This window comes from Corvus brachyrhynchos, unplaced genomic scaffold (assembly GCF_000691975.1).
Source record: "Corvus brachyrhynchos isolate BGI_N302 unplaced genomic scaffold, ASM69197v1 scaffold14, whole genome shotgun sequence".
In the NCBI taxonomy this organism is placed as follows: domain Eukaryota; kingdom Metazoa; phylum Chordata; class Aves; order Passeriformes; family Corvidae; genus Corvus; species Corvus brachyrhynchos.
The window spans coordinates 23175819-23184114 of NW_008239110.1; the positions used below are offsets into that span (position 1 = coordinate 23175819).

The following is an 8296-nucleotide window of genomic DNA, read 5'->3' on the forward strand; positions in this document are numbered from 1 at the left end:
AGCAGGAATCCTGAACCACTAGACCAGCTGACTGGGTTCTGCTGGGTGACAGCCTGGGAGCAGGATTTTCTACAGAGAAAATCTGCTCCTGGCCCACATGGCCAGAACTGGAAACCTCCAAAATTATGGTTGGGAAGACAAAGGAGGCCTCTGAGTGACAGTCCAATCCACAGAGTTGTCCATCCTGTGCGTTACCTGCTGTGGCTCTGAGAGATGATTTTGTTGGCAACTCAAACAGATTCCCACAAGGACAGTCAGGCTCAGATCACACTGCCTAGAGAGGTTTTACAGCTTCCTTTCAAGAAAGATTTCATGAGGATAAAGCCGTGAGTGAGCTGCTCTGAGCACAGAGCTTGAGCCTGCTTTGGGAAGGAGGTTGGACTGAGACCTGGATGTCTGGTTTGACTCCACAAATATGTTCATGGGCAAGGGTAACTAAAAGCTTGGCACTGGTGTAAGACCCAACACCATGGTGGCTGCAGGGTGGGAGGGATGCACTGCTGGCATGCACCCCTGGGCAGCAGAGGATCCCGTGTTCAGATGCTGCTGCATGGCATGTGCCTGTGGGAGAGCTGCTGTGCCTGCCCCATGCCACTGGCCATGCTCATGTGGCCAGAGACACCAGTTTGGGAACCCTCAACAGTGGTGTGTGCTGCAGAGGAAGAAATTGGACTGGCATTTCATTTATTGTGAGGAGGTTGCCAGTATAAACTTGACTCGTGTATGCTAGTAGTACGTCACCTGCTGAGAAAGCCAACTGTAAAATTAATTGTCAGGAATACGAGATGTATATTTTTCCTAATTGGCTTCAGTGCAATTCAGTGCAATTATATCCAAAGTCATTCATAGAGCTTAATTGCTATAGTTTAATATTACAATTTAAAAAGGCCTGGAAGAAGAGCTAGGTTCCTGATGAATTATAATTATCACTTTGTGTAGATGGGTGGAAAACATTTTGAATTAAATTAGTCTTGTTACGTAAATTAATATTGTGATCTGGATAAAACACTTCTGATTTCACATCTAAAATATTTTTAAGAGCACTAAGTTTGTGCCAGAATTTCACTTGGCAGGTCAAACTGTCTTTTAAAATTACTTGACTTTTCAGTAGCATCTTATCATAGATTTCTGCATTGAAGATGTTTGGCAATGATAGAATGATTCAGTGGTTGGGCAGCAAATAAAGTAAAATATAATAAAATAAAACTATGCAACTAGCATAATTTCCTAGTTCTATGAGCATGGGGGATTCACAGTCTGAATGACAGGTATTCATAGCATGACTGTCACACATTTTCTTCCTGTATTAATTTCATCTCCGTCTGAGGGTGTTTGCGAGACACAAACCTCTAATCTAATACTTTGAAAACAGGAAAGCTCATTAGCAGCTCTAGGGAAGGGAGTGAGATGGGTGAGGAAGGTGCAGGTCATTAAAGGTTTAAAAGTAAAGGAAGTGTGAAAGTTTTAAGAAGGATTACTCCACAAACAATCTGGCTGTGCTCTGTAAAAACCCAATGGTTTTTGTATATCTCGCATTTCTTTCTCATTAACGAGACCTGCAGTGAACAAAGTAAACAGGCAAATGGAAAGGTGTCAGCTGAAGGTGTCAGGCTGCATGTCAAGGAGTGGGTTATAGACAGTCACTCCCAGATGACCGGCAGCTTCATGGCCCGGTACATGTAGCCGACACATCAGGTGTTGAACACGGCCCTTTCCAGCAGGCCTCCTGCAACATTCAGTGTAAGTTCTCAGAGCAGCTGGAGTCTGTGACTCCAACAGGGTACTTGTGAAGGGCATAAAGTGGGAGGTAGATGGCCACTTTCTGGCAGAAGATAGTGGGAATATTGTGTCAAAACCTTCTGTGCATATGGAAGACTGTCCCTGATTTTCCTGCATGCATGTCCTCTTGTGTATGCAGTACATTACAGCTTACCATATATATCAAAATTTGGCACTACTGTATCTCCCTAAACATTGCATTAATCCATCTGTCTGTCACCATGGTAACAAGGCTCCCTATTGATGACTGAAGAAGAGCTGAACCATTAAAACTAAATGTACACTGTTAAAAAAAATCAGTAAGCTCACTTGGTATAGCTTACAGAGACACAAATGGTCAAAAATAGACTAATATTTTCTATGCATTATTTTTATAGATTATGTATGTTATGGATCTGAAATAAAGCCTGTTATTAAAATGATCCTTAAATCTGACCTTTGCTTCTTTGTATCTATTTTTTATATAATCTGCTGAACTTGATACTAAAAATTGTGCATTTTTTCAGAAATTTACTAGTTCCATAGTCATTTGTCCCAGAGGATGGAAAGATGAAATTAATATCTTAAAAACACCACATACAAAGCAGATTAGAAATATTGATTAATGTTTTACTGCACATTTTCTTTCTCTCTCTTTCTCTCTTGCTTCCATACTTGTAACTTTGCCAAAATAAAATCAGTAAAGTGCATGCATTCATTAAAGGATCAATGTCTAACTGAGCACTGTTAGTTAGTTGGACCTGAGATTTTTTGAGAATCACAGCATTGCAGAAACTCTGACATGAATTACTGGACTTCATAAATCATTCTTGGACAATGAATTTCCATTTTTTATTACACTGGCACCATGCATGCTATTAATGGTAGACTTGAGTCTATAATTCTATTAGGCTTTAAAGAGGCCTTTGATTTTAGAGCCGAAATAGAACTTAAAGCTAACAGCTGACTTCTCATCTACTTCTGGGTTCATTGGATGGTGCTTTTGGTTCTCTAGAAATGAGAGGACCAGAGAAAGAAATGGTAATACTGCATTTAAGAACACTTTGTCACATTCACTGATCTGAAAGTATGATTATTCTTGCTTATGTCAAGATTGATACCTGGTTTAAACTATGGCTCTGATCTTATAATAAGCCCTTGGGTCAGGAGGTAGCTCACAAGGATGCTTTATGAGCCCCATGGAATGTTGACAGGTTGGAAGGTCAGATGGGGTCATTGCTCTGCCTGTGCATGGGGATGTGGAGTTTGTACACGTGCACCTATGTTGCATGGGTGTATATCATGCAGATTTTATTAAATCTAATGTCCCAGTGGGCAAACATGGATGGTTTGCCCTGTTACAGGGTATATGAGCCCCTGGTGGACATGGAAGACCAATTGAACCTGGAAGATCAACTTGGTAAAACCAGGAGGCACAGAAGCTACTAAGCAGCCTAGAGTTTCTGATTCATATCTGACATTTAAAATGCTTTCAGCTCAGAAGAAGCCAGAGAAACTTACAGGTCTGGAGGAAAGCTACCTCCCTCTTTCCTTTCTTTCCTCCCTTCCTCTTCAGGTGGGTGAAGAAATGTGATCCCTTGAACTGATAGAAAAGAGTATTCCTGTCTGATATGAAGCAGACGAGAAAGTAGCAACTGAAGAAGAGTCTTCCTAGTTTCATCTTTGACAGAAAACGAAAGTATAATTCTGAACTTTATAAATGCCAGGGTTGTGGCATGTATTGCTCTGGGTGGACAAAGACATGACAAAATGATCTGACATCAAACGCTTTTGGAGGGCATAAAAGTGGCACTTGGCCATGCAGATGATGGGCCCCTGTGATGTATGCTGTGACCTAATTTGTCTTTGTTCCAAGCAGTACATCACTACCACTGGATCCAGCAGGCCATCCAAAACAGTGGCAGCCACAAGCACAATTTCTCAGTGTTCCTCTAGTGAGGTAAGCTGTCTCAGATTTTAAGGAGATCTTTGTTGGTCAATACTATTTATTTTGCTTTCCCAAATGTTAAAACAACAATCGACTACGTTCCCCTGATACAATTAATTTCAAATAGTTTATTGTATAAAGAGTAATACAGTGCAATAGCATTCCTAAGGATGGAAGGAACTTTGCTTCTTTACTTATAAAATTATAAATTGTAGCAACTTTTTAATTAAAGCTCAAAAGATTGTGTTAATATTCAAAATTCAAAAGCCTTACCTATTAGAAGTTAGTATTCCCATTATAATTATTACTGAAAAAAGAGTATTCTCTATCAAAGAGAGTATTCTTATTTTCATAATTTTTAGAAATCACAACATTTCTCTTTGATTTTTTAAATTTTAATTGCATTTTGCAAGATCTGGACAACATTTTTTTGTCACTCCAGTGAATTCCTTCCTCTCTTGAAAACTCAATCTTGTGAAAATTTCCTTTTCTTCAAAACATGCCATTGTAATAAAAAGTTGGTTTGAGTCCTCACCTAGCATGGGAGAGTTATTTCCCCACCAGCTGTGTTGTATTTCTGTTCTCTCACTCCCGGTGTAAGAAATTTGAGTGTCTATAGAGGGCGTGCTTCCGCACTGCCGCTGGCTTGGGCTGCTAGTCGTATACGATGGAGTGTTTCTTCAAAAGCTGTCTTGGCACCTTCCCTTTTTAACAGGGACTTACACCCGCTTAAAACCCCATCCAAGGAGGAGCCACATGAGTTCTCTCAGCCCATCAAGCAAAGAACCGGCCCAAGCAGCTTCCAGCCTGAGCATCCCTTATCCATGGTAGCCAAATCCTGTGTTTCTTTTCTGAAGTGGTCTCTGCATAGCAACAGTAGATGGAGGCTTAACACGTAAGTACTTGGGTTTATTTAATTGAAGGGGGTTAATTATGGTGAACTCTTCTACTTGTGAGAAATACTTAGATCTACATGTATTGTACAACATGTTTTTATTTAAAGTTTTCTGCTTGCCATCCATTTTGAGGTGTTCAAAGGCAGGTATTTTCTTCCCTCATCTCAGCTCCATGGCTGGCCTCCTGGAGTGGGAGTAGGGGATGTGGGCTGCCCCCATCTGGTGGGGATATGGAGCTGGAACAAAGCAGTGAGATCCGGTTATCTGCCCAAAAGCGTTTGGGTTTTGTTCTTGTGTGAGCCTTTCATGGCACAGGCCGGACCACTGACTTTCAAAAAGAGCACTGCAACTTCTCAGAGGCAGGGGAGGAGCTACTCTTAAGAAGCTTAAGAAGGTGGAAAGCTGTATCCTTTGGGTAGGTTGGTGGAGAGAAGAGATAAACTGGTGCTTTTCATGAATTTGGAAGGAGGTGGGAAAGGAAGTGGGAGGATTGAGGGTTTTTTTGGTCTTTTTGAATAGAGAGGAAACTTGTATTTGTCTTGTTGAGGAGGTGCAGAGGAAGGAAGGAAGTTAGTGCTTTTTTTTTTTTTTTGATATGTATGAAGAGAACTGTTATGCCCTGTGAGCACTGGTTGGAATGAACATTCATTAAAGTAATGCCTTTCTTGCCCTACAGCCCCAGGTGGTGCTTGTGACTCTGTGTTGTTGCTAACACATATTTGCCTACCATCCCCGGGGCTCAGAATTGCTCAGAGGCAGCAGCAGTGCTGAGACAGATATAGACAGACTGAAAAACAAAATTTTACTGGGCTATTCCACGTTGAAGAGTTCACCAAGCCCTGCATACAGAGATGGTGTGGGATATATCCGGTCATAGGAATTCTCACAGAACATGGAAAATTGACATTCCATGAATCCTGGCAGTCCACGTGGTCAACAAGCTGAGTGCACAGTCCCTCACAACACAGCATGTGTGCAGCTTGGCTGGGTATAGAACTTCATCCAAGAAAAAAAAACAGCAATGCCTGAAATAAACACAAGTTTTCCAGCTTTACAGAAGCCAAGGTTCTGCAGTGGAGGAGAGAGTGCCAGCTACCCACTCTGGAAGAGTAGAGAGTTGACAATGACTGGTATTTTTTCTCTTCAGTGTAGTTGTAAGAACTGCATGCATACATCCTGTGGGAATGTGAATCCTGTCTTTTGTTTCCTGCAATGGGCAAAGACCTATCAATATTTTCAGTGTTGCTGAAGATTATGTGGGGACACAAGCTGTGGAGAATGGTTTTGAAAATCTTGAAAACAGGCTCACCTAGGATTTGCTGAAGCTCATCTGTACTAGATGCCTCCTGAATATGCATGGCTGCCCAGAATGCCAGTTCATGCTGAATGGCAGGTGCTAACTCTGAGACAGGCATCTGGCATGCAGAGAGTTTTTGATTATCTGCTGCTTGTTCCAAATACAGACCATAACATGGTGCCACAGGGAATGTTAGTCTTCAACATGCAAAGCATCCTAAGTTATGAAGTTATTGAAAAAAAAATTTTTATATAAGTCTAGAAGTTCTTGCAAGGTATTGAGATGTGATATCTGGAGTTGGTTTATCCGGCTCAGGCAGGCTCAGGAGAGGCCTGAGATGCTGTCATGATTTCTTGAGCTGTTGCACAAGGAGCAGGTAGAGTGCCAGCCAGCAAGCAAAGCAAAATACCAGGAGGTGGGGCGTGTTTGTAGTGTAGGCTGCACAAAGGTTACGGATGTGTGCTAGGCTTATTCTGAGCAACATACTGTGGTTAGGGCAGACAATTGCTGAGCGTTGTGCATAATGCACGACAGGCAGGGCTGTGGTATGCAGATAAAAACAGCGTGGGATGGATTTTGCACTAAAATATGCTCTGTGAGTGTGAAGAAAGGATGAAACCAGTCTGCTAGGAAAGCCCTAGCTTTGACCTGTGTGCCAAAAGCTAGTCTGCGCCAGATGGCCTGGATGAGAATCACAAAAAAAGGGAGGTTAAATTGGGTTCTCATAAATCCCCGTGAGCTGCCCCTTCATGCCACTGGTAATTTGCTTTTTGTTAGAATTTCTCTGTGGAAGAAATCTTCCTAATTGCACCTATCTTCAGAAGTGGAAAGAAAATGCAAGTTTTGACAGATAATTTCCCCTTACAGGATGTTCCTTCTGAGTATGGTATACCTAAAATTCCACCTGCAGTTTCTCCACGGGCAGTGAGTGCCAGACTTTTCCCCCTTGATGTCCTCTGTCCCTAGTCCTCAGCTCTGAGTAGACACCTGCTAGCTGAAGCTTCAGCCATCAGCTTTACCAAGTATTCACCGTCTCTGAGGCATCAAGGGCTGATGCTGTTTGCGTGAAGGACTCACACTCCTCATGGGTGTTTGGAGACTTCATTTTTCTACATGTAACCCCACTTTATACATTTTTGCATCTAAATATTTATGTTTTTATCTCAGAGTTTGAAATTTTTTTCCTGTTTTATTCCCTCTGGTATTCTGTACCCACATTCCTTTTAATCAAATAAAACATACCAATTCAGAATGCCCTCAAGACTAATCTTTGCATATTATTTATTGCATGAATAATTTTCTCTAGAATTCTGAATCGTTTTCCTGGATTTGCTGGTTACAGTTTTATTGGTTTAAGACGTAATTATACTCCAGACTGCCATTTGCTCATCAGAATTCATTTATATGAATGCTAGTAGATTAGTACTAGAGTTAGATTAAACTAACCTTACAAAAAATCAGATTTATAAACTCATTCTCCTATTGTGGTGTAAAAAGCATATGTTCTAGAGTATTTACAAGTCGTTCTCAGAACCCTGGCCAAAACCTTCTCTTGACCATACAAATAATCCCTTAGCTTTTCTTAAAAGAAATTCTTGATTTTTTTTTAAAGAATAATTATTGGTTAAAATAATTAAGGTTAATAATCTTACAGGAAATAATAGAAAAAGGTCTAATGACACCCACATGGACATATTTGATGAAGACAAACTTCTGAGAACACTTAAAAGTGAGCTGTCATGTTGATTTTAATATGGAATATGCATTTATTAAGTGAAAATCAGATTTCCATCAGAAGATGTTGTACTGGTAGCAGAAGTAGTTGCTAAAACTCTGCTGCCATAAACATACCTAGTTGGGCACACACTTCTGAGCAAAGTCCATCCACTTAAGTGTTCACAGAAATATCAGAATGATCATTATAGTAAAGGCATGAACAAAAATAGCAGAAAAAATGGTTTTGTTGTATGCCTCTGACCACATTTGTGTATGATCAGTATCATATTTCTGTTGATTGTCAGACTCCCTTTCTCTACCGCAGTGTTGTCAGCCATATGATTCATGAGTCATTCTAGTCCTTTGTATACAGAGCTCATTGAATATTCAGATTCCACAGAGTACAAATTACCAAGTAAATGAACTAATTTTTTTCTCCTGTTTGCTGAGGGGGAAGGGAAGAAACCCAGGCATTCCAAATTAATTCAGTCATTGCAGTGCTGCACCCCTGAGCAGTGCTCCTGGCTTATTGTCCTGAAAACAATAGCTCTGAGAGGTGTAAAATGACCTGTTCTCCCTTATTCTTTTTACTCGTTGTTTTATGTCAGGAAGGTGGGAAAGAGCAGTAGGTATGAAACCCAAGACCAACATTGCTGTTTGCTGAAATAACCTATATGCAGT

The 8296-nt window shown here is 40.8% G+C and overlaps 1 long non-coding RNA gene across 1 annotated transcript; it reads left to right on the forward strand.

Moving 5' to 3' along the window:
- The first annotated feature begins 2688 nt into the window (after nt 1-2688).
- LOC108448034 lies at nt 2689-7160 on the forward strand. Its single transcript, XR_001863819.1, has 3 exons — nt 2689-3718; nt 4422-4601; nt 5279-7160. It is a non-coding gene; the product is annotated as an uncharacterized LOC108448034 (long non-coding RNA).
- The last annotated feature ends 1136 nt before the right edge of the window (nt 7161-8296 follow it).